Source organism: Lemur catta, chromosome 19 (assembly GCF_020740605.2).
Source record: "Lemur catta isolate mLemCat1 chromosome 19, mLemCat1.pri, whole genome shotgun sequence".
Taxonomy (NCBI): Eukaryota; Metazoa; Chordata; class Mammalia; order Primates; family Lemuridae; genus Lemur; species Lemur catta.
In genome coordinates, this window is record NC_059146.1 from 15,811,483 (window position 1) to 15,839,193 (window position 27,711).

At 38.6% G+C, this 27,711-nt stretch overlaps 1 long non-coding RNA gene across 1 annotated transcript; it reads left to right on the plus strand.

Annotated features, from left to right (window-relative positions):
* The first annotated feature begins 19,419 nt into the window (after positions 1-19,419).
* On the plus strand, positions 19,420-26,562 carry LOC123624722. Its single transcript, XR_006730187.1, has 3 exons — positions 19,420-19,593; positions 26,294-26,372; positions 26,491-26,562. It is a non-coding gene; the product is annotated as an uncharacterized LOC123624722 (long non-coding RNA).
* Positions 26,563-27,711: the final 1,149 nt, after the last annotated feature.

Here is a 27,711-nt window from a genome sequence, read left to right on the forward strand (position 1 = left end):
TCTCTTCTAGACTCACCTCAACTTTTGTTAAACATTCTGAGAAGCTCTAAAATGACTAAAATTATGGACAGTAGAATAGTAACAATTTAGTCTAGGCATTTACAGAATCAATCAACTCTTGGGAAAGACTGGTCCAAATAGATTTAGAGAAATGGTACAAAATATTTAATTAATTTACTTTTCTCATCCTTTGTAAACAATTGCTATGAAAACCTTAAGAACTGGGTTAAATCTGCTTGGTGTTTATGACCTTCGTGGACCTGAGTATTGATCTCTTTCTCTAGGTTTGGAAAGGTCTCTGTCATTATTTCTTTAAATAAACTTTCTACCCTAATCTTTCTCTCTACCTCCTCTTTAAGGCCAATAACTCTTGGATTTGTTGTCCTGGGATTTTTGTTCATGAGGGAAAAAGAGCAGTAGCAGCTTCCAGTCAGCCATCTTGCTGACGTCATTCCTGGCACTTTATTTCTCCATCATGCCACCTCTAGTCATTCTCAGCAAGCTTAAATTCTTGGAGAACCTAGTTTAATTAAGGTTAAGTCATCTCTTTTATGTTTCAGGAATGAACGTTTGTGTTCTCCAACATACAGGTAACTAAACAATTGTATTTTGGTTGGCTGTATTTACAATTTCTGTACCAATCTGTGGTCATTTCCTGTATAATTCAGAAAATACATTTTGGTATTTGATACAAATGTACAATTGATAGCACTTTAACAGGCAACTGGAAAGTTTCCCTAAGATTGTCTTAGTCAGAGTTACTCTGATAACCACATGAAGAGCAGTCAGTTGATAGCCCATGTGATGCAGATGAAGAGTTTGTGGATTGCTCATCATCTGTGGTTTAGAAGAAATACAGCACGCAACATCCCATGTGGAACAAGGGTATTTAGGCAAGGAAATGCATCAGACTCTTTCCAGCTACACTGTTTACCTGGCCTTTATGAGAGGCTGACTAAAATTAACTGGTAGCCATAAAAATGTTGATAAACATTTCAGGAAAGGGCACAAACATGACATTAGGCGACTTCCAGAGAATGGTCACTTGCCTACTTTGAGGCAAGCTTCTAAAGTAACACTGTGCAACTGAAACATGATGAGAGCCATATATATAATTTTAAATTTACTAGTAGCTAGACAATAAAAAATAAAGAGAAATAGGTGAAATTATTTTTAATGATGTAGTTGATTTAACCCAATATATCTAAAATGTTATCATTTAACATGTAATCAATATCAAGTTATTAATGAGATATTTTACATTTTGTTTTTCATTCTTGGTCTTCAAAATATGGTGTGTATTTTATACTTACAGGACATGTAAATGCTGACCAGCTACATTCCAAGTGCTCCATATGTACAATATGCTTAGAAAAGTTTCTTAATCCCTCTGAGCATCAACTTCTAGCTTTGCAAAGTCTACTTATAAACTGGTGGTTAAAATTAAGTAAAATAATTTATGATATTTATAATTAGTAGGGGGACCAATTTGGCTTCAAATATAGTTATATGCAGTCTTATAAATGCTGGTGTCTTGACATTCATGCTTGCTTAAAAAGAAATCTAGGAATTTGGGAACTAGATATCCTGAAATATCTAGAATAGCAGTTCCCCTGACTCTTGGATGAAAATTAGGGCAGAGCCAATGACTTTTCTTATTGTTCTCACATAGTAAAAATTCTCATGTACATTCCAATAAGAAAAATAGTCTTAGTTCAGCAAGTAACATATCCAGCCTGATTTATAATCAAACTACATCTAAAATTAAAACATTTCTCCTCCTCCAACGTAGATTTACTCCTGCTCACAGTGTAAAAAGAGGTGTGGTCAGCTGCTTCTCTCTTTCCCTAACTACTGATATGGCTTCCTCTGAGTGTTTTGATCTCTTGTTTGATATAGTTGTGATGGTCTAGCATTGGTACTCTCTGGGCCTAAAAGTTGTTTAGAGCTGACAAGTTTCTCTCATGAGATACCTCAAGGGGCAGCTCCACGCTGCTGGGTATCTGTGAACTGCAATTGTCTTGAGCTATGCAAAGGCATCCCCTTCTAGCTGGTGGCCTATGGCTTCTTAACTCCTAAGTACCCAGTATTATGCTTACTGATTCTTTTTGTTAATATTCAGCTTTACTACGTGGTCCTCTTGGGCAGAATGTAAGTCACCCCATCCTAGTCTTGCACTGAGCCCACATCATGCCATGATACACATTAATGAATCCTTTACTTCTACACCCTCTGTGTGAGCAGAATAACCATTTCTCCTTTCCTTCATCTTGGATTTGTAAGTATGCTATCAGTCCATGTGTCACTTACATTCCTTGAAATCCATAGCAAGCTCTCTTGTCATGTTAAATCCCTCTCTCTTAAGATTAAGTTGAGGGAAAGATCTTTCCCTCTCTCCATTGGGGCAGGGAGCAAGCTTATAACACACCAACACTCTATTAAAAATTCTCTGTTATCCAGCTCCCAACCTTATAATCTTGATGGGTGAGAGGGGTTTAAACCAGTTAAATCTACCTTCTTTGTAGACGCTGCAAGATGGTTTCACACTTCATTTTTAAAAGACTGAGGCACCTATTGCCTATAAATATTGTCTTTATATATTTTAGTCTTCAGAAATATTTATTAAGTAGACTGCATTTATAGAAAATCTCTTGTGTTTCAAAAGACACAATTTTAAAAGAGGATAAAAGTAAAACCTTAGTCTCAGTCTGAAAGAAGTTAATTGCAGTATATTTAGCCAGCAAAGGGTTGCTATATAAAGAACACACAAATATCAATAAGCAAAAAAAAAAAAAAAAGCTCAATTAATGGGCAAAAAGTATGAATAGAACAGGGTGCAAGTAGATAATAAATATATGAAAATATATGAAATGTTTGGCTTCACTAGTAAAGCAAAGGTATGGCTGGCCTCTAGCTCTTACGTAACATGAGCAAGTAAGAAAATTTGTGGTTGGTAGCCACTGATATATTAGTTTTATTTACACAGAAAAAGCTAACTAATACATTGATAAAGCCAAGTGGGATTCAACAATGTGGTCTAGTGTTAGAGCTGTCTTTCACCAGCTAAGAAACTCAGTCCACCTTCTTGGGCAGAATGAAATGTGGGATTCCAGGCCAGCTGTGTTTAGGCAAATCCCTTCTCTTGGAAACCAGAGAAGTGGGGAACAAACCTGCATCTGTAGCATACTCAAGTCAGAGCTATTCACTTGGAGGAAGGTGAGCAGTCTATTGGGGAAGTCTACTTCCCATCTTCATGGGGTCCCCTCCTCAATACCAACCACTAGTCTTTCACGTGTCCTCCTCAAACCTATAGTAGTCAGTGTTGAATTGGGTCGGGGTAGTCCCTAATTAAATTAATGTCAAGGTTATGCTCTACCCAAGGCAGCATCTTTGCTTCCTATTCTAATCTTCATTCCAAATTACTTCCATCTGCATTGTCCAATATGGCTTGTTAATCATTCTACAAATTAAAAAGAATTGAGATATTCTGGTAATAAAGTGTCAACAAGAATCAAAATGTCCAAATTTTGAATGTGTACAAACCTCCTCCTTTGTCAAATTCCTAGGGAGAAATTAGAGTTCAAAAATTATAGTTTCAAAGAATTTATAGGCCAGAACAACTAAAACTAGAATTCAAATTATAGTGTCCTTTTGAGTTAAATATAAAAACAAAGTTCAGAATTTCTTCTCTTTACCATTGCTAATACAATGTTATCCTTCACTATTCATGACATGGAGAATAGCTATGTGGTTATCTCTTCATGCCAGCACTTCAGGCCCAGCAAATCTAAAACTACAATCCCCAACTTCATACTTCTAGAGCCTTTTCAGCAAATGGGGTCAAGCTACTCATAGTCAGCCACTCCCTGGGGAATGACTTCCAACTGTAGGGACAAGCCATGTTAGTGGGGTATTGTTGCAATTAGTGAGGAGGTCAACTGCCTTCACTTCCTTCTGGCATCAGGGTTCTTCCTCCTTTGCGTAATTTGAGTAAGAAATGAATCTATTCAGTCAGGGCTGCTACCATCTCCAGGCAGCCCTTTGCTCTGGAGTATGCTGGGCATGCCATGCACTGGTGATTAATGGAGTGTTGATGATGACCTTTTGGTAAATGAGAGTAATGCGCTGTTTTTTGAGAGAATGCTGTTACTGAGATGATTTAACCATAAGAGGGACATGAACTTTATGTTGATTTCCTAATTGTGGTGATGTATTAGCCTTGATTTTCCCTGAAACATTCACTTTGTTTTAGGAGATAATCCTTTCTGTGGCCATTGTTGATACAACTGTGCAAGGTTAAACCAAATGAACCAGCCCACGTAGATTCTACCCACATCCTTGCTCTCCCTTGAATTGTATTCTGACCAACCAAATTGAGCAAATTAAACCAAACAATTTAGTTAATAGTTCCATCCACCACCCACACTCAGCTGGGGAATTTCATGGTAGAGTTTCCAATGAGATTTCAGACATGTAATAATATAGTTATGAAACCTGAGGACATTGTTTCAATCCCCCCTAAGACTGAGATTGTACCATCAGTGTACATTCACTGCATCTATAAAATGTTAAACAATCTGTTTCAGAGTCTTATGATTATGTAACGAATGACTCCACAGTAATCAATTTAAGCCATTTAAGTCACCTCGAATACCAAATTGCTGATATTACCAGTACCAAAAGACAAATTCTTTCCACAGTGCTGCAGTTGAAATTGAGTTTATCACAAAAATCCACAAGATGTCATTTTTATTTTTAAAAGCTATGTCATCTTGAGCAGACTATAAGACAGATATCTCTGAAACTCTTCAACTAAAAAATGGGTGCAATAACTACCTCTTAGGACAATCGCAAGAAATAGATGGATGAAAGAGAAATACTTGAAGCACTGTAAATAATTAAAGGAGATTATTATCACTTTGGTTTAGTTTAATTGATATTTATTCATATTTCAGCTCTGGGAATTCTGAATGGGTTTCGGGGTCTCCGAAACATTTTACTTCTGATGTAATATTACCATATTCTTACCATATTCTCCTTCAAATCTATCCCTTTAAAAAATAAACCAAGAAGGGCTCTTGAGAGATATTGATGCTTTTGTCATAGTAAGAGTTCCAAACAAGTATATTGCAAATGCTTTTTAAACCAAAGAGCCCTTTTGGCCCAACATTATTCACAGATTTTAAAGTCCCCAAGATAAGTCAGTACTATTTATCTTAGTCCATTTGTATTACTATAAAAGAATGTTTGAGGCTGGGTAATTTATAAAGAAGAGAGGCTTATTTGGCTCACGGTTCTGCAGACTGTGTAAGAAGCATGGCACCAGCATTGACTTCTGTTGAGGGCTTCAGGCTGCTTCCATGCATGGCCAAAGGTGAAGGGGAGCTGGCATGTGCAGAGATCACATGATGAAAGATCCAGAGACAGAGAGAAGGGAAGTACCAGGCGCTTTTTAACAACTAGCCTTAGAGTGAGAGTTCACTCATTACCATGGCATGCATGGAGGATCCACCCCCAAGACCCAAACACCTCCCTTTAGGCCTCATCTCCAACTTTGGGGATCAAATTTCAACAAGCCATTGGAAGAGGTCAAATATCCAACCATCACAGTATTCACGTATTTAGGCAGTTAGTATTCTTATTCCATCACGTCTACACCTTCCCCAAAGAAATAAAAGAGGTAAAAAAAAATTAGAATTTTTGCTTTTGGTTTTGTTAGGTCTAAGCCAGCACTTTGTGTGAGAAAAAAATAATTTCAAAGGAGGTTGTGATGTGTTTAAAAATAGCCTCTACCCAGGCCTACTTGAAAGTGTGGGAGAATGGCTACTTATTTTATGTTTTGATACTCCCCAAATGCTCACTGTACTCCATTTGGATTAAATTATCTGTTCTCTGAACAGTCTTGTGGGCCTTGTCATCTGATGTTTTTTTCTGTGACAAATGCCACTCCTTACTTTATTATCCCAGCAACCTCCACCTTCAAACATCTGTGTTGAAGTATTCCTGTTTCTCTGAGACAGTGTTAGATGTTCATGCTTTCACACTGTCAATACCCTTTGTGCATATTTTTACTTTGCAGTTGAATGAATGTCATTCATTCATTCATTCATTAAGAATTTATCGAGCACCTATTAAGTAATAAACACTATGTCAAGCACATGGGGTACAAAGCAAGTAGTATACAATCTCTAATATCAAAAAGTTTATAGTCATATGCTGGACTTCCTAATCTGAGTACACTAAATGAGCTTTCAGAGCTTCATTAATAGCTGAAATTTTATGCACAAATTTGTAGGTATGTGCATGGGTGAACATCTCAGCAAAGATATTAGTAGTTTTAGATTTCAGCAGATTCTAAAGGAAATCAGTAACCCAAAGAAGGTTCAAACCATTGATTTAATGGGAAAGACCACCAATTGATTACAATGGGTTGTGTGATCAGTGATAAAATGAAGATATGAGTAGGACCAAATATAAGGAGTGTGTGATAGAAACCAGAACGTGGTGGTAGGATCTGAGAAGGCTCTTGGGAGGGGGTGACATCTGGCTGAGTCCTGAAGAATGTGTGAGAGCTAGCTCTCTTTACTTTTCTTCACTGTCAGATTTCTGGAGCTCTTTTTTACTTCCTTGTCACTCATTTATCTTTTAACCTATAGAAATTTGGCTTCTACACCTCCCACTTTACTCAAACTACTCTGGTAAATGTCATCAATGACACTGCTAAAACCAACAGATAAGAACCATTTTGGTTCTTATCTTGCTTGACCTCTATGCAGGAATTGAATATCCCTCCTTTTGAGAATTTCTCCTTTTTTAAAATTTCATGATTCCTCACTCTTGTATCTTTCCTTCCACTTCTCTGAATGCTATCTTTAAGAATTCCATCAATCTTTTTCCACCTATTTTCTAAACATTAGAGTTCCATTGCCAGATGTCTTCCCTCCTTGATCCACTCACTTCTAGCTGATCCATTTACATGCATGAATTCACAGATCTATGCTGCACCCCAGATTTCTCTCCTGAGGTCCAGAACCATCTACCTCGTTATCCACTGTACATCTTTGCTTGATGTTCCATGAGTAGCTCCCACTCTAGGTGTTCGAAACTAAATTCATCATCTTTTCTATGAATATATAGAAAGGATATTTAATAAGTAGGATAAAAGAGTTATACTCTAAGAAGAAGTAAATAATAGTAAGAGTACTGGGGTTGTGATGGTGAATTATATAGACGCTGTTTTGGCCTTCACAGAAGTCACGGTTTAGTGAGAAATATGGATAAATATAGAGACAATCACAACATGGTATGAAAGTGTTATGAGGGAGAAAGTATACAGGCTGCTATCAACACACGGGGGAACCCCTAACCTAGACATGAGAGGGGACGACTGGGATGCAGGAGGTAATATATACACACTAAACTAATTGGAAAAAGAAGTGCATCCTGATTGGATTGTAGAAAGTAGGAAGTTATAGGATTGAGGTAGGGTAGGAAGGGAAGGTGAATGTTGTTATGAAAAGAGAAGCTGAAGAAGTAAAATATTTTATAAACCACATTAATGATTTTGAACTTAATCCCTAAAAAATAGATGATTTTAAGCATAGGGTGATATGATAATGCCTTTATTTTAGAAATAATTCCCTATCTGTAATGTAGAGATTGGATTGTAGGAGAGCAATGATAGAGGAAGAATTCTGTGTCAGCAAACTACTGTAGTTATAAAGGTAAGAGATGATGGTGTCTTGAGTTGAGGTAGAAGCAGTGGGCACAGGCAAAAGGAGTTGAAAACTACTGAGAAGGTAGAACCTATAGACTTCATGATTTATTGACTATCAGGGTGAACATAAGAAGGGAAGAAAAAAAGGGAAAGATAGTGTGTGTATGGGTCAAAAAATAAAATAAATTTTCAGTTGCTATTTTAGACTACATTTGCTAAGGAAGTAGATTATTCTCAAACATAAAAAAAAAAACAACTTTTTTTTTCTCTTTCATACTTTCATACAAATTCCAAGTGCTACAAATGAATTTGTAAAGGAGAAAGAAATCTCTGTTTAAAAAAAGAGAAATTTAAAGCACTGGATGTGTAGCCTCTTTTTGTTCAACTGGGCCGCACTCATCAATAATCTCTCTAAGATTCTGTCCTTATTGAAAATAGGTGGAGTGCATGACAATTCCTTACTCAGAATCATCCAAAGATTTCCTAGAAGCTAGTGGATGCAAACTCAAAAAGCCTGAAGAGCAGTATAGTCATTTGTTGTCTTATTGGATGGCAGGTGAGAGAACTGGACTGTGAAATTTTGGAGAGGAGAGAAAAGAAAATGCCCTAAACTCCTTTGCATGTGTCATAACACCTGGCTCAAAAAATATAAGATGAAATAAATGTAGACTTCCGTAGGGGTTTCCCTTCAAAGAAAATAAACATTTTCCTTAGGTTAAAGCATCAGTAGGGATTATAATATTTTATTTATTAGTCAGATAATTAAAACGAGCTCCTCAAAGTCATACTTTAAAATCTCAGTGGATTAATGTAACAAAAGTTTATTTCTTGCTCATGTCAGGCAATGATATTGCATGGCTTCCCTACTTGCCAGGCAGCTCCCATCTTGCATCTCCATCATTCTATGATGCTTTACTTGCAGCTATAGAAGGTCCCACTAATCTTGACTGCTTCCAACCAAAAGTTATGCACGTCACTTTCACTCATAGCCCACGGGCCAGAATTAGTCACATGGCATTAACTCAACTGCAATGGAAGCTGATATATACTTGCTGAGCACTGATAGTCTCTGTTACATTCTGCCATTCCTGTTATCAAATACACTTAACTCTTCTCGTGGGAGAAAATCAAAGTCCTAGCAGTTGCCATATCCAGTCCAAAGCTCAAGATCTGTAGATCTCTGCAGGGTGGTCTCTCCATGAGTTACAAATATGAGTCCTTATATATTAGGAAAACTGTGAAGTTATATGTTCCCCCTCCAGCATACTTACATCCATATTTATATAATATGGACAGAATAACCAAACACTCTCATTCAGAAGAAATGGGGTGAACTTTGTCAATAGTTGGTCCATAGCAATTCTGAAATCCTTTGGGGCAGATATTGTGATGGCTTTTAAGGTGAGAAATATTCCTTGATTTAGCCTTGATACTTTTTCTATAGGAAAAGTCTTCTTGATCCGTGTTTTTCATGATTGCTGGTTCTATCTGTGGGGTGGTCCTTCTCTATATTCTCTCTGGCTGTATCTAAATGTGTATAAAGAAATTGCCCTTCTCAGAACTATACATCTTCCTCTTTTCTTTCTACTACCAAACCAAAGGTTCCCAGTTAAAAATTCATGGTGAAACCATGTAATTTCACAACAGGGATCCTAGTTAAACCTCAGAGTTCAATCAAGAGCATCAGCAAAAAGCACCCTAGAAGATTTACTATATATATTGTTTAAACCCACTAAAATCTCTAATATTCTAAAGTTCTATTATTAATGTACTGGTGAAATTGACTACATAGCAATACAGCTAACCACTTAAAGTCTCCACAATATCAAACTTATGCATCACCAGCATTAAAAAGAAAACGTACGATTTTAGAAAGAGTGCTGGAATTGGTGTTCTCTAAAACCAAATGGCAAAATCAACTCTGATTCCAAATCTCTTATCTTACTGTCTTCACACAGCACAGTTTGTCTTTTTCTCAACTCACAGCCCAGTGGGGGCCAGGCAACTCTCCTGTGCAATTCTCCTACCAACAATGAGTCAAGGGCCCAGTCTACACCTATCATGCAATTTTGCCTCCTTGGAGTCCTTTATTTCCAGCCATGGAAGGGAGAGAGAATGGTAATAGTTAAGAGTGTGAACAGCAGCACATACTCTTAACTTCAAAGGAGGCTAAGAAGTGTGGGAGGAGTACATGGAATATTTGTTGAGTCCTCCCTGCCTCTGCCACAATATTTGATCCTGTTTTGTACACCAGATATTGCCTCTACATCTTTAATATAGTTTAATAATCAAATTTAATAATTTTCTAGGCACTCTTAACCTGGAATAGCTGCAATTTTAATAGGGATTCCTATTTATTTTGTGACCTCCCAAGCAAGGAAGAGAGGAGCAGGTGTTTTGTGCATCTGTGATTGGGGTGCCATGACCACGAATGGAAAATGTACTTCATTAGGGCTTTAGTGACAAGACAAACACAATTTCTCTCATGTTGAGGTGTTCAGTTTCACTTTATTAGGTAATGAGAACTATATGACTCATTATCTTTAAATTTGTCCCCAGGAGCAAGAAAACTCTTATATCTATAACCATAAATAAATTGGATTTAAATTTGAAAAAGCAGACGCCTTTCACATGTAACTTACAGTTATATTAAAATCCAGGAAATCTATGCATTTTTTTTTACCATCAATTATGCCTCTGAGTTTCTTTTTTTCATTAAAATTGTGCCTACTGACATATGATAACAAGCTTACAAAGTAATTAATGACTAGAAACCCTTGAAAATTAATTGGTTGACCAAATATCCCTTATATATTTAAGTTCTAAATTAAATCAATCTTCTATTGTTATTTATTAGACTCTCACAATTTCATAGACAGGCCAAAAGTTGAGTCCTATGATTTGATGAGGATGAGTATATTTATTAAATGGTAGAACAGATGATTTAAATCAGAATTTATAAAAGGTACTAGCTGTTTTCCCCACATCTTAATTTTAGCAATTTAACACACATGCAAGTTAAATCTAATGAGAATCCTTTTTTTTTAGTCTCAAAGCTTTTTCGGTGTTAGGTTATGAGAAAACTCTACGTATAATGGTAAATTAAAGGTGGAAAATTGTATTGTGTATTTGCTTCTGAGTGGTGCAGGCATGTTTGAAAAGCCTTTAAACTGGGGGTGGGGAACCTGCGTCCTCAAGGCCACATGTGGCCCTCCGGATCCCCAAATGTGGCCCCTTGACCGAATCCAAACGTCACAGAACAAATCCCTTTATTAAAAGGATTTGTTCTTGGCCGGACGAGGTGGCTCACACCTGTAATCCTAGCTCTCTGGGAGGCCGAGGCGGGTGGATCGCTCGAGGCCAGGAGTTCGAGACCAGCCTGAGCAAGAGCGAGACCCCGTCTCTACTAAAAACAGAAAGAAATTATCTGGCCAACTAAAAATATATATAGAAAAAATTAGCTGGGCGTGGTGGCACATGCCTGTAGTCCCAGCTACTCGGGAGGCTGAGGCAGGAGGATGGCTTAACCCCAGGAGTCTGAGGTTGCTGTGAGCTAGGCTGAAGCCACTGCACTCACTCTAGCCCGGGCAACAGAGCATGACTCTATCTCAAAAAAAAAAAAAAGAATTTGTTCTGTAAAATTTGGATTTAGTGAAGAGACTTTAAAAAAGTTTTAAAAAGTTGAAAGTTTAAACCCACATCGATTTTCCACATGCCTGGGGTGTGCATACTGCCCCTGTGAGGTGCTTCTTTCCATGTGCCCTTCCCTTATCTCACTCCTCCTCTTTCCAGGGAGAAACGTCCAACAACTCTGGGAACTTCCTGAAATCTGCCTCCTCTTCTACAAGGAAACCTACTCCTTTGCCCTGATGGGGGTCAAAAAACCACCATCACAAAGGCGGAACTCCAAAAATGTCATCGGATTTCTGAATTTCTGGAATAACTGGTCTCTATTGGAGACCAGAAGGCTGGAGTTCCCTGCTAACTCTGTGGCATTCAAACCAAGAAAAGAGCAACCATATTTTATACCCCAAAATGACATAAAGGAAAACAAAAACAAGCCTGTTTCCCACGTGGCGGCCTGCACAGTACAGGCCATTGTTCCCTGGGAACTCCAACAGACACACACCCGCTGTGCCGGATCAACCGGCTAGTCCTCGGTTTACAGGCATGAAGTCACAGTCATGAAGGTCCCATCCCTTGGGTGATTTTCCTCTTTGGTTGCACTGGGCCACTTCCTGATGTGCCTGATGGATGAACTGTAAGGAGGAGAGAGACACTCTTGCTGATCCAGTTATTTTATCCTTGGGAGAAATGATCTCTAAAGAAAAGTCAAGAAAGATGCTGTGAACTGGATTACAGTTCCTTTATGGACAATTCACCCAGGCAACTGCCACTGTTTTGACCTGTGTAGAGTAAAACACTTAAAAAAAACCTGTGAAGTAGATTCTCACAAGACTTGATCCATTTATCCGTAAAGGCAAAGCTTAAGGAAAGTGTTTATGCAGTTTAGGAGACACTCAGGAAATAAATGCAAACCTCCAGGGGAACACATCAAACAAAAGCATAACACATCTTTAAGGACATGAACACTGGCCAGTGTGCACGCCTGAGTCATAGTTCTTAGTCAAGCCAAACAAATTAGGCCTATTCCCTGCTAGAATAAGTGCTGGATGCCCCATGGCACCTCCCACATCCTTGTGGCTTTATTTTTTGCAGTAAGAGCAGAGCTGGGTGAGCTTCAGGAACTTATTTCCGTCTCTATTTTAGTGTCTTATGGTCTAAGTCCTTCTCCCTTCTCCACCTCTGATGCCACAAAAAGTAGGATTAAAAATAAAAGCACAATTTCTGTGTTGGTGCTACTGCCATTGGCACAGACGGTCCGTAGCAGGCAGAGATTTGTCTTCTCCAACATGTGAGGATGAGAAGGGAACAGAGAGGTCCAAACACACCTTGTCCATCAGTTTGTCTCAGTATTTCATCATTAACAGCTCAGGCCTAAACATTTAGTGTGTGTTTGCCACGGGCCAGGTGTTATGCTACGAAGTAAGGATAGGAGATGAGTCTGTTCCTCCCAAAGTGCAAAAACTGTTGTGCACCGCATAGCAAACTGCTTTGCTCTGCCTCTGAGTGTATTTATCTGACATATTAATATTATTATTGTTAACTGCTTTTTGTCTGGCTCTCCCGCTTGGTCCTGGAAGGCGGGGCTTTCCTGTCTGTAACCCTGGGTGAGCTCCATTCATGAGGGCTGAAGAATGAATGAATGAGCGAAGGAGTGCACCTTACCGATTAGACACCGATTTGACCCTTCCCAACAGAGAGGCAGTCCTTGGAGAACAGTGCTAGACTGAATGGAGGGCAGAGGAAAGGACTGAGTTAGAGCCTGAAGCATCATCCAGAAGAAAGAGCACTCACTGAGGGCAGGTCATCCCCTAGTCCTGGATGACTGGGTCCTTGAGAACAGCAGCTCCAAGAGAAGGAAAGGTCTAGAAAGGCAGGGAAAATATTAAGGACAATCTCATCTGGTTTATATCCACGCCAAAGCCCCACCTTACTCTTGGAGGTCTTTGCTGTAAATAAAATTTAAAAGAAGACAAGTATTCCCACCCCAACTTCCAATAAAATAAAATAAAATAAAATAAAATAAAATAAAATAAAATAAAATAAGGACTTTTTAGGAGCTATGCCTCACCTTATCAGTGAGTGAAGGCATTCGTTATCCAAATGAGATCAACAGGGGGATCGATCATAGGATTTGACATCTGGAATCCGGAGCCAGCAATATTTTTATTTCTGGCACTAAATATTTTTTTCACTTGTGGCTCAAATTTGTTTGCTCACGTGTGTGTAACAGAATATACACGTTCCGGAGCTCTCCTCTCCTGAACAAACGGAAGTAACAAACCCAAAAAGCATGTAGATTTCTCCTGGGAAGACGTGGTTTTTCTGCCTTGGAAATCCTTCTGGAACCGGAGATTTTTGCAAAGTCAATTCACTTCCTTAGGACCACAGTTAATCACTCAGCCTGCTGTTCCGTTCAGATTTAGAAAGAAGGCTGCCACTCTCTAACACACTGCCATCTTTTGACCATGAGAAGTATAACAAAAAAAAGAGAAGAAAGGAGGCCTTGTTACTTGCTCCTTGCACCAGTCTACTAAGTGGAGGCAATACTGATGCAACCATCTACTCCATTGTTAGAAGTTCTTTGGAACTGACAAGACAAAACAAAGCAAAACAAAATGGAGCAATGCTTCATGAATTTGCTAACAAATAATTCGCCTTTCAATCATTTCAGTTCATACTGGGGGCTCCATTATTTAATTTCTTGATGTAGTAACATTACTACAAACAAGATTTTTTGTGTTCTCGTTGTGTATATGATGCTATAATATAAAAATGTACACAATAATTTAAATTAGAAAGGATCATTTTGTTTTGGAAGTTTTTATTCTATTTCCATAATAAAACACCGTGGGCCCAAGGAAAAACAATTTTTTTTTTCTAGTGTGGCAGTCAAGGTGTTAAAAGACCATTTTGATTATAGTCCTGTGATTAGTGTGTGACCACATGGAGTACCTCATTAATTCTGTAAAACTTATTATTACTACAATTGTTTGAATGGATTGCTTCAGCAAATGATTGGTCAGGCTAATTTTGTTACTTATGGAACACAGTTTAAACAGAATGGAAAGATGAGTGTATCCTTAAATAACTGAAAGTTTCTGCTTTAAATATCCAGAACTACTTCAATTTGCTTAATAATTACACCACTCACTTAGCCTTAACTATGCAGAACTGATCATACATTACTCCCCCAAACGCCCCAGGGGTGTGCGTGGTGGGAGCCAGAGGGATGGTGCACAGCTAGTACTTCGACCTATATTAGGCTATCTTGATATGTTTTTAAGGTTTTGCCATTCTTGTCTTGTAGATTTAAGCAAAACTGATCAATCCAAAAAGGTGATAATATCATTTTAAAACAGTGATAACCCAATTACAATCTAAGTCTACTGTATAAATTTAAATGACCTTCATTAAGTAGTATCACGTATATTAAGACATGAAAACATTAAAGCTGAAAGAGATCTTAGCAATCATCCGTTCTAGTCTATTATTCTCTAGATCTGGGAACCAAGGCACAAACATGGTTGCTGTTCCTAAAGCTCGTGGTTATAAGGACAAGGATTTTCATGCAGAGGTTCTGGCACCCAAATCGATGTATTTTCTACTAGTTTATGTTGCACCCATATTTCACACCAGTAGTTTATGGGATGTGCTCTTTCCTCTGAAATACATGTTACAAAATATACTTGATTAAAATAAACTCTAAAATAGCATTATTTTTCTCATTATTAAGTATAATTTAAGTAGGGCCTTTGTATTTCCAACTAGAATAATTTCTACTTACTATTCCTTATAATAACATTGAAAAGTAAATTGTTAAGCATTAATTTACTCAACAAATATTTACTGAGCATTTGGAGTTTGTAAGGCACTATCTTAAGTCATTGATTCCTACCCTATTTTATTAAGTAAGGTAAAGACAGGAGAAGGGGAACATTTACAGGAACAAGTCATCCAACGCTTTCCTCAGTTTCTTCATGTCCTGAACTATTCTGATAGTTTCCAACTATATAGCATTTTATAGTTTCAATGCACTTGTTTTTCATGACATGAATTCCACATCATATTATTTTAATCTTTATGACTCTTCAACTTTCAACTTGTTTTTATTGTTCTTGGTGTTGTTATCATTGATCTCCCTTTTAGATTTTAAGTTCATAAAAACTGAGGCTATTTTAGGCACCACTAAATTTGTGATGGTGTCTAGCCCACTTTCTTGAATATAGTAGATGCCTAATATTTGATGAATGAATGAATTGCATTTCATCTGATCCTCACAAGTATAGCAGACATGCTTATCTCCATGTTAGGGAAGATGATGCTGTAGCTCAGGGAGATCGTCTTGTTTCTTGTTGCTAGAAAGCCTTAGAGCTCCTAACTGGGTCTCTTTCTCCTTTAACTCTTTTTTTTCTTTTTTTTGGAGACAGAGTCTCCCTCTGTTGCCCGGGCTAGAGTGCCATGGCATCAGCCCGGGCAACAGAGTGGGCTCAAGCAATCCAACTGCCTCAGCCTCCCGAGTAGCTGGGATTACAGGCATGTGCCAACATGCCCAGCTAATTTTTTCTATACATTTTTAGTTGTCCAGCTAATTTCTTTCTATTGTTAGTAGAGATGGGGGTCTCGCTCTTGCTCAGGCTGGTCTCGAACTCCTGACCTCGAAGAATCCTTCTGCCTCTGCCTCCCAGAGTGCTAGGATTACGGGCGTGAGCCACTGCACCCTGCCCTCCTTTAACTCTAAATCAAAATCCTGTAGCAATCTTTACTAAAAATAGAACCCTTTCTTCTCCCATTTCCACGATTACATAGCTAAATAAGATGTTGTGTTGATATTTGCTTTGTTTAAGTCTAAGTTTACTTTTTGTACACAAAATTGTGGAATAATATTGTTCTGGTTTTTGACTATAATGCCTAACCAGTTCTATCGCTAGGACAGTGGTTGCGACAGGAGAATACCAAGTTCTCTGGCAGAGGGCAAGAGATACAGAAGATGCATTTTTATGTATTACATCAATGCTACTTTACATCTGTTTGTCATTTACTGTAACTGACTTCTCCTTCCCTCTGTGAGTTTCAAAAGAATGAGACTATGGCACCTCCACCCCCTGTCACTGGCTGCCACTAAACTCTTAGTAGGTGAAAGGACTCACTTGGCTTAACAAGAATACTTGGATTCCAGCGAAAGAGTTTCTTTCAAAATAAAAATTCATCAAGGAGACATCTAAATACTGGCTTAAGCTCATGTAGCATTAGCAACAACAAAAGAATTTATGTTTTTATGGACAAAGAAATACTTTTATGCCTCTTTTATGACCATACAGTAGATAAAAGACTCTCTCAAAGAAAACTTCAACCATGACCCTCCTTTTAGCACTGAACTAATTTTATTCTGCCAAAACAACTGGAAAAAGCACCTTCATGCCTTCAGATTGGCACAATTAAAATCAGAAGCAGAAACATTTCCAAGTTATTGTGGTTAACATGTAGAGGCTTTTTTATGTTTTATTTTTATATTACTTAAGGAATGTTAACCCAGTTATACGTTTTACACCCTTGTTCTTGGGGAGGACTTTATTTCCGTCATGTGAGTGATCAGATGGTAGGTGACTAAGACCTGACATTGCACTCTGCTTTGTGGTTTCAGAAGCACTTTCATCCGTAGTATCTGCTCAGCCCTTCCACCTGTCCTATGGAGTTGGCAGGGAAGGTATCATTACCTCCGCTTTGCAGATGAGGAAAGTGAAACTCATGGAAGTTCAGTGGCTTGCCTTAGGTCAAACAAGGAGTAAGTGGTAAAGTCAGGCCTTGAACTTAAGTCTTCGGACTTCAAACCCAGCGCCTTAAATTGCTGAGCAGTAAGAAGAGATGAATTGCAAATAGCAAACCTTACTACAACTTTGGTGAATAAAATTCAGATTTATACTAAATTAATTCAAATTTATAAGCCAAAATTACTAATTCCGTGGATGAGGTACTAGATGTGAATACATATGTTAGAATGTACATTTTTAATAACCAGGAAGAAGTAGATAGCCCTAGCTAAAAATAAAAACTTCATTTATCTCATAGAAGTAGTAAGTAGAATGGTGGTTACCAGAGGCTAAGAAGGGTAGTGGGGAGGAGGAGGGGGATAAAGAGGGTACAAAAATACAGTGAGAGAGAAGGAATACACTCTAATGTTCGATAGCACAATAGGATGACTATGGTTAAAATAGTTTATTGCATACTGCAAAATGGCTAAGAGAGAAGATGTGGAATATTCCCAACACAAAGAAATGATAAATGTTTGGGGTGATAGACAGCCTAATTACCCAGATTTGATCATTACACATGGTCTGCTTGTATCAAAACATCACATATATCCCATAAATATGTGCAATTATTATGTATTCATAAAAATTAAAATTAAAAAAATTAAAAATTTAAAAAACTTCAGATTTACTGATAAACTAAGCAGACACAAATATCAATAATTGTTGTCTACGGCAACTTAATTGTTGACCTATGTATGTGTTTAGTTATATAAATTGGCTTTGAGAATATAGATATTTAAATTCTATTCAATTCATTTTTTTAAAATACAGTTGAGTTTGACCAATGTGTACTAATTTGATGCCATCATTATATGTTTATTTTACAATATTAGGCTTTTTATGCTGATTTATACGTAGCATCCTATAATATATTCAATACTATGATCTTGAACAAGATTAAATATAAAATTTCATGGTCTAAAGCATGGGCTTGATCTTGATCAAATGATCTAACCCTCAGTTTCTTACCTGTAAATTGGAGGTAATAAAACTACACATCTAATTGGCTTGTGATAAGGATTATATGAATTGATAGTATGTAAAGTACTTAGTTTCTAGCATATGCTAAATATGAGATAAATATGACCTATGGCCTTTCTGTAGAATTTATTGTGTCAATGTTTAATTATATTATTGTCTTGATAATGGAGACACTATATAAAATTTAAATCTTTTTTTGAAAAAAAGTCTCAATATTATAATTGCAAATAAACTTTAATCAAATTATTTAAAACTGCAAAAACTTGTATGAAATTTGATTCCTCCAAGTAATTATAACTTTGAAGGGTGGTGGTGGCCCTGGGTTTTGTGTACACGAGGCAACAACCTGATTGGAAAAACAGTTTTTGTTTTTACAATGTTCTTGCTGTCTGGTGTTAGCAATATGTTGTTCTACCTTTCAGTTTCTTGAATTACCCTTTGCAAAGTGGCAACTGTGGTGGAGTCACTTCTTGGAAATGTTAATTAAATATGTCAACTCTGTATTAAGGTGAAGAGAAAGGTCTAATAACATCAAGTGTGATGAGAAATGAAAAAGCATGTTTTGCTAGTTGAAATCTAAAGGAAAATAAAAATTTGAAAAGTGTAAAATTGCCTCTTCCAAAGAGCACTGCGTATATATAGTTCATTTGCTTTTTATTCCATCATATTGTGTGTGTGTGTGTGTGTGTGTGTGTGTGTGTGTAAAGACAGAGAGAGAGAGAGAGGAGACAAGTTGTGTGTAAAAAGAAAGTTAATTTTTCTAGTGCTATTTCTAAAGCAAAAGGGCTGAAAGGCACTCTCTTCAGAATAAGTGTGATGGGATGAGGTTTGGAATTTAAAGTAACGAAAAAGTTTTCAAACAACCATTATAATTAATTCAGTAGAACATTAAAAACAGATGAACCAAAGAAATGCTCAGCTTCCCAAGGGACAACTGAGATTGACAGCATGATTTTGTTTTGGATGCCATCATGCCACTTTGCAATTTTTTTCACTTATGTTTGGTTATGTCAGTGGGACAAGAAAGAGTGGCTTCCTTCTTGAAATAAAATCTTGGCTGCATAGAGCCAACTGCTTCCAGAAAAGGGGGTAATGACATTGTAGAAGGGAGAAGGCTGATGACGCAGAGGCTTTGACTGGGCTCAAGAGTAGGCAGCGTAGGTACTGAGACCTGGAAGAGAGGATGACAGGCAGAGAGAGGAATTTCATGTTGAAACCTTGTGGGTGGAGCAGCGCTGAGTGATCTGAAGTCAACTTTATGATGGTGCGTGTGGGTGACGGACATGAAGTGGATAGAGAGATCTTCGAGTGGAAAATGTTCAGAAACCAGGAGACCTGAGGGTCAGAAAGGTGACTAAAGTTGAGAGCAAATTTCCAAGCGTGTTGCCTGGGATTGGAGTGGAGTGGAATACTAAAGCAGGTGCCGGCATCATTGAGAAAGGTGAAAATACTCTGGAAGTAAGTAAGTCATGCTTATGAGCAAGGCCACCATTTTGCCCTAAAGTATGCATTAATGATGCCGCAGCTCTGTTGGAATCAGAAAGGAGGGAAAGCTGTGTGTGAAAAGCTCTATGACTTCCCCACTTTGGGTTATTCACTTAGCCTCTCTACATTTGCTTACTTCATTGTGTTCTGGCATATGTTTAGAAATATTTGTCAAGTTCCCACGTGGGAAGTATATTAGACAAAGGAAAGACCAAGAGTAAGAAGGCAATTTAGGAAGCTATCAGTTTTCTAGACAACAGTTGATGGTGGCTTGAGTTATGATGGTGGCAGTGTATACTCTAGACAGTTTTTAAAAATAGAACCTAACAGAGAAGAAATAATCAAGGTGAATTTCAGGACTTCTGTTGCCTTTTATTAAGATAAGAATGACAGGAGAAGGAATAAATTAAGAGAAGATCAAAAATTCACTTCTGTGCATGTTAGGTTAAAAACACCCAGATAGAGAGGTCAGTTAGGAAGTAGAATATAATATGCCTGTTGTGGTCAGAGGTCTGGGCTCAACATGGAAGTGTAAAATTTATGATTTTATAGATAGTGTTGAAAGCCATAAGAACAGATTAAATCACCAGGAAAAGAAAACGGACAGAGGAGAAGAGAACCTAGTACAAAACCTTGTGGAATTACAGCTGGACATGCCCTAGTGATCAGCAAAGGCACAAGAATGAGTGGACCAGAGAAGTCAAAGGAAAACTGGGAGAGCATGGTGTTATGGAAGTCAAGAGAGGAAAGTATTTTGAATCAAATGCTTCAGAGAAGTCCAGTAAGACGAATGCAGGGAAAGGTAAAGCGGACTCAGTGAGCTTGGTGTCAACAATATCACAAGGAGACTACATTGAACTACTCCTTCCACAGGTCAGAACCCTGACACTGGGCTTTCGGGTTTCCAGCTAAAGGGAGGAGTGCTGTTCCTATTGGTGAATCCCTGGGACTGCTGAATACTTAGAAAAATTTACCTTTTCTTGGTTATACTAGAGTTGCGTGTACTTTCCCTGGTTTGTTCATTCACTTTCCAACTGCAGCCAGATGATTAGGTGGAGCATCAGCAAAGAGCTGAGCCATCGGCACATGTCTTTCAAGTTCCTGAATCCCCACAGAGGAGCTTCTGCTTAAAGAATTTCCTCCACTTTATTACAAAACTTAAAATATTTCAAGGGTAACTTAGACAGTGCCCCTTCCCGCTTAGATGCTTTCCCTTCACTGTTCTATTTACTATAACCCAATATTACGCATCACATAAGAGGAATGGAATGCTATAGTGATGCAATATAGTTAACAACAGTTAACACATCATAGCACTTATGTGCCAGAGACGGTTCAAAGTGCTTTGTAAACATTAACTCATTTGATCCTCACAACAAATCTGTGAAGTAGTTAGGTTCTATTATTATTTCCATTTTACACTTGAGGACAAGGAGGCCCAAAGAGATTAAATAACTTGCCCAAGTCTAGCTCCAGGGTCCATACTCTTAACCATTAGGCAACACTCTCTCTCTCTCTCTCTCTCTCTCTCTGTGAAGTCAAAGCAAACTTATGAAAGAAAACCAATGAACCCAAGAGCCAGAGCTTTTAAGTCACTCTAAACTGGCAGTAACTAGCTCCTAAAGTGCCTCAGAGGACAAAGTGTGAAAATGCATCAGATAATAAAGAGCTGGACTCTGGTCAGCTCCACATGGAGGGCCCCTTCTGGGAACTCCCCATGGACTCATTGCCTAAACTCATTATAGGAAATTCCTAAGCGTTAAGGTGACTCTAATACCATGAGCTCTTAAGGTCGCAAGTCGAGGATAACCGCCTACATTCAGTCACATGACAATCTGTACTCCAACCAAGAGGAAATCCAAGATGCGCTTGCTTTTAGAAGCAGTCTTTTAATTTCAACCTGCCATTTTTAAAATAGAAAAGCCATGTGTATTTTAGTATATTCCAGGTCAACATCTCCTGGGGGTACCAGGCATGTTTTAATTATCAAAATTCTCAATGCCCCCAGAGGACATAAACCAGCAATATTGGAATGAATATAAAAGTAAATCCATAAATAGCATAAATCTTTTAGTTTCAACCTAAAAGGTTTTGCCTGATCATGGATACCATCTCAGATTTTGTTACCAGTTCACACTGGCTAGCTCTACTAGTATTAGGTTAAAAAGGGAATAAAAGTTATTAGTAACATAAACTGCAGGATACTTTGTGGTTATCGTCATCTTGGGGAAAGATATTTTGGTTCTATGGGTTCTATTCAGTAGGTATAAACAGTAGCTAAAAAAACCCTAGTCCTCTTCATTCATTCATTCAATAATCATTTATTGATGTCTTGTTATGTTCTAGAAGTTGAATCACAATGATGAATAATATATTCACTGTTTGCCAAAACCGCATAATTTGAGAAAGGGTAAATAATCAGACCACATTGGCATGGTGTGGCCAGTTAGGTACAAACACAAGTTGCTATGGGAGCATGTCGGATGCCACTGGTGTATGGAAAGTGTCGGCAACATGAAAAATAAAATCCTTCACTTTCTTATCCCTCATAAGTGTGACTTTTCTCCTGAGGAATGTTTGTTTTCGAGAAAACCCACAGGTAAGAGCACTTCAGCCTCTCCTCACCCTTGCCAGGGCATCCGCCCTCCAGAGCTTCAACTAGTGTCTGGGGCTGCAGAAAAGCCATAGATAGGCATGTGAGAGGCCGGAGGGAGTGAGGTGGAAAGAAAGGATGCAAGGCTGAGGCAACAATGAGGAAATTTTATTTTTATTTATTTATTTATTTTTTTTTTGAGACAGAGTCTCACTCTGTTGCCTGGGCTAGAGTGCCATGGCGTCAGCCTAGCTCACAGCAACCTCCAACTCCTGGGCTCAAGGAATCCTCCCGCCTCAGCCTCCTGAGTAGCTAGGACTACAGGCATGTGCCACCATGTCTGGCTAATTTTTTCTATATATATTTTTTAGCTGTCCATATAATTTCTTTCTATTTTTAGTAGAGACGGAGTCTCACTCTTGCTCAGGCTGGTCTCAAACTCCTGAGCTCAAATGATCCACCCACCTCGGCCTCCCAGAGTGCTAGGATTACAGGTGTGAGCCACCGCGCCTGGCCAGGAAACTATTTGTACTCAACTGATGTTTTATGTGTAGTGCTAAACTCAGTGGGTTCTTCCTTCAGATCAGGGGTCCTTAACCAGACGTCCATAAATGGTCTTTAAAGGGAATAGGCGAACCCCTTAAACTTGTATAAAAAATTGCATGAATTTTCTGGAGAGTCCATGAAATGCATAACATTCTCAAAAGAGTTCAATATAAAAAAAAAGATTCAGAACCATTCGGAGACACATTCAGATTTTACAGGGCATGGGAGGAAGCTCTGGGGGCCCTTTTTAAGAATAAAAGTACAAAATTACAAATGTGAAATTATTTATGAAAATGACCATCATTTAGAATGGAAAAATAATATCCCTTTTAATTAACTACCTGGTACAGCTCTTTCAATACTTTTTTCTAACCAGTTTTGGCTGTGTACCTTTTGATCATTCCGTCAAGTGACAGCTGCAGTTTTGGTCTGTCCGATATCATTGAGGGTAATTCCAGTTTGTAGAGGTCTTCGCTTTAGGGTATAGAGGAGTTTGTCATAAATGTAAGGCTTTGTTTACTGTCCTAAGAACACTCGTGTTTGTGAGGCAGTGTGGAGACAACTTTTCTTTCAGAATCAGTAAGATTCCGAGTTTTATAGCAACACCATGCATCCACTCTTTCTATTGCTCCAGTACTGATGTAGATGCGTTTTACGTGCAATTCACTCACACCTCTTCACAGCTCTGAGACTGACACTACTACAGGGGTTTATGATGAGTAAACTAAGCACTGAAAAGAACAAATAGCTTTGCCCAAGGCCACACAGCTCGGTAAGTAGGTGAGTCGAGGTTTAGACACAGGTTGACTCCAGAGACCGAGCACTTACCCACCGTGCCCCGTACTTTCTGCAGTCAAATGCTCTACCACTGAGCTATACCCCCTGTACCCCACTTTCTATGAAACCGAGCACAAGATGTGGGTGAAGTTGCTGCCTGCTTCTCAGGGGCTGAGTTCCCTGGGCTTTACTTTGAGATGAGAGTGAATAATAAAATGATAGAAGCTTCAGATATGAGAAGGAGTTTGAAAAACGCTGGACTTATGCCCCACTTCACGTTGGGATTAGGAGGAGGGACAGCATCACAAGGTGCGTCGCTTCAGCACGTGGCGTGGCAGCAGAGAGGACATGGCACTGTGGCATGGTCAGTCACAGGGCACCCTAGGTGGCATCTGCTTGTTCCCCAAAGCTGTACGTGTCACCTCCACATGAGACGCTAGCACGGCAGTGGACACATCCAACGGGCAGGAGAGATGAGTTACATGAGCACCAAAAGCAGGAGGAACAGAGGCCAACACACAAGGACACCCCCTTGGAGGCCAGTGGTGATCAGGACATCAGTCCGATTCTTGGAAAGAGGAAAAGAAAAAGAAGAGAAACCAAAACAAACAGCCTCCATTATTAGCCAATTAAACCCTAATGAGGAAAAGGTATGTGGAGGCATAAAGGAGGATAACAAAGAAAAAAAAGTTCTACTCATTCATCTCTTTATCAACAAACATGTTATGGAGCATCCACTATGTTCCAGAAACCATACTGGTCACAGGGACAAGAAACAAAAGCGAGCGAGCTCTCGTTTGCAAAAAGCTTACCTTAAAGATGAGTGATTAAACTAACACATGAAAATATTAGCAGATGGGGCAAAAACCAAGTGCTAAAAAGGGTACCGTATCTGTTTTTTATGTCTAATTTATTTTAAAAAGCAGGGAAAGGTTTGAAATTAAATATGGCAGAATGTTGACATTCGTTAACACTGTTAATTCTCAGTCATGACTGCATGGGTATTTGTTATATTGTTCTCTATATTCTTCCGTAGTCATTTTTTCTTAAAAATTTATATTAAAATAAATAAATAGCCACATATTTCAGAATATATGATAAAGCAACATCTCCATGTACTGTTGCCATAGTTTTCTAATAATGCTTTTCGCTTTGGGGAGGAAACATACTTTTTGACTTGGAAATTTTCAACTCTAAAAATATTCTATCTCCTGGTAATGGCACCTGCAGGCCTAGTACTTATATAAATACATTTCCAAGATTAGTAAAAAAGAAGCGGCTTTGGAAATGGATAGCATGTGCTGTATGGCTATTCAGCTAAAGTTAGTTGTGTGGTTTATAGAACAAGTACAGAATAAAGCCATCTAGACACTTAAGGAAGTAATGTCTCTCCATGAATATTCTTCTGTTTACAGGATTTCATAAATTGAGCAATTAGGATATTCCTTAAAAGGAAGTGGAAGAGGGTGTAGGCATCAAACTTGGGAACGCCAAAAGGGCATTGGTCAATATGAATCCCTGAAAGTCAGCTTGATCTTTTGTGTGCGGAAGCGATCAAATTCTTCCACTAATCTTTTGATCAATTTATGGTTTCGTTGTTCGTTCTACTGATTGTACTGGAAACAGGTTTCACTTCAGATATAATAGTTAACAACAGACACCAGAAAGGGAAGTAGGTGTGGTGCTATAGTTAACTATAATGACGAGAGCAGCGTTGGTTGCTATTTATAGCATTTGTTAAACTTTCCTCTCTTCAAATTGCTATTTTCACGCAGCAAACTTAAATCTCTCAGGCAACAGAATAAGCAACATGAGATTAGAACTGGAAGTAATTTCTGGCATTAGTCAAATATGTAATGACCAAGAAAAACACCTTCTTCACCTTGAAGTGTCACCAGTTACCAATGAGAATATGAAAATAAACATTCACAAAGGAATCTTGCAGTGATCAGGGTGGGAAGATAGTCAAACAGAGGGTTTATGCTATATGAACCTATCCACGAGGCAAAACTGATGAAGTGTGAATTTGAGACAATAAGACGTTTTTTAATCAAAGTAATTCTTTAAAAAGGACTTGTCAGGAAACCATTTCCCTGTATCTAATGAAAAATATAATTAGTGACGAGACTGGATAGTGGCTGAATCTAAGACCAGAAATTCAGAGCTTTGCTTTTGAAACCTTGGCTTCTAAGTTACTGGGTGACTAGGAAAATCGTTATTGTATTTAACAACTCCCAGGTTGCTTTTCTTTAGACACGTTCAGCTCCTTGATGGACTCAGTCCCACAAGGGTGGAAGGAAGAGGGTAGGGTTGGGAGTGGTAAGAGGATTGGGAGGTGGACAGAGAAAGATGGGGACGAGACTACTCTTGTGTTACATGGACCCTCACTTTGCCACTCTACATTACAGAGACTGATGCTCAGGTTTCTTTCTCCTAGTAGGTCTTAAATTCTTTATTGGTTGGAAGCTTTGTTTACAGCCTACTGGACTTCCTACGGGCCTTGTACACGGTATGTGTGCAATACATTTATGTTAAATGCATCACCATTGCTAGGAAAATCTCTGAACAAGGAAAAGATTTCAGTAGCCAGGGTGCTCCAGGAAGGCTGTGGGGCAGCCGTTCTTTCTGGTAAGTAGGGGCATAGGTCTGTACCTGAAGCTTGGTGGTTTTGTTGAAGTCATCTTAAACATGATGGTGTTGAGTTCTAAGAATTTAGATATTTAAGTAACTGAAATCTACTTCATTTTTATGTTTCAGCTGAAGACTCAATTACAATATATCTTATCGTTTGTGACGAAGACCCCTATGATGTTGAGAATACTGTGAGTGGAACATGGTAAGTGGTGAAGAGACTAACACTGATTTCCTTCTCTACTAGCAATGAAAAATATTCACCATATGCTCTACGAGTTCAAAACTCTGATACTCTCAATTTGCCCTTCCTTTAATACCAGATAGCATCATCCTGAAAGCTGCAATCCCCGCTGTTCATCTTCCTTATGACTATGCAATCATGTATTTCATGCAAGGTTGCATTCTGAACTAGTAAGTGAATAAAAAATGTATCTATTTTCATCACATTAATTAAAGCTTCAGATATATATGTTGCTCACCTGCTATGTGTTGCCTTCTGTAAAAAGGCTGAGAAATAAAAATATTTAAGGACTGACTTTACCCATTAGGAAATAAGATTAACACCGGGGAGGGGCAGGGGTGAAAAAAGACTTGCACTACAAGGTCAATAATCCAGGCAGACAAGGAATAGGAACACTGAGTGCTGAAAGAGGTCACGGGAGGGTGAGCTCATGAGGCTGGCCACTCAAGGAAGACTTCCTGGAAGGGGTGGGGCTTGAGCTGGGCTTTGAAAAGGGAACTTGAGTTGGGAGGTAAAGAGAAGACAAGAAGACTTTCCAGGCAGAGGAACAGAGTGTGTGTTCCTGTAGGGGTTCTTTAGAGAAACCCATTTCAAAATGGATTTAGAAACACTTTCCTCCTTTCTCCACCCCATAATCCCCAAAAGGAAGAATTAGGAATGTGTTGGCCCAGGTATTGAAAAGTTTAGGGCTATTTCCGGTTTCAGATATGATTGGAGGCAAATACCAAAGCACACTGTGCTCTTCTGTGTTGGCTTCATTCTCCAGAGGCTCTCCTCTCCAGCCAGGCCTGCAAACTCCAAGCTCTTATCCTGCCAGCCCAGTAGTACTGCAGAATTCAGCACATGTGCCCTGGGGTTGAGTCCCATTGGCCTGCCTTGGGACAAAGCCTGTCCTGAGTCAATCACTGCAGCCAAGGTGGCAAAATGCTCTTATTGCCTGACCTAGGTCATAAGGTCCTGGAATTGGGTGATTAGGGATGGGGGGTTAGTGTCACTTTAACCTAACAGGTGACGAGCTATGTGGGGATAATTCTGTTAGAAAGATCTGAGAGGTACTCCTGGAAGGAAAAACGGATGCTAGGAGTCAGAAACCAAGATGGTATAAGTAAATATTGAGAAATGGGAGAGAAGTCAAGGTTTATACAGATCTAGATGTCCTTAGATATAAGCACAAAGGATTATCATTAAAACAAATCATCATGTTTTCAGATATTTGTCTTACTTTCCATTTGTTTTTTAAAAATTATACACTAAGCCAGGATTTGAAAACATTTAACCTGCAAACCATGTTTAATGCCCA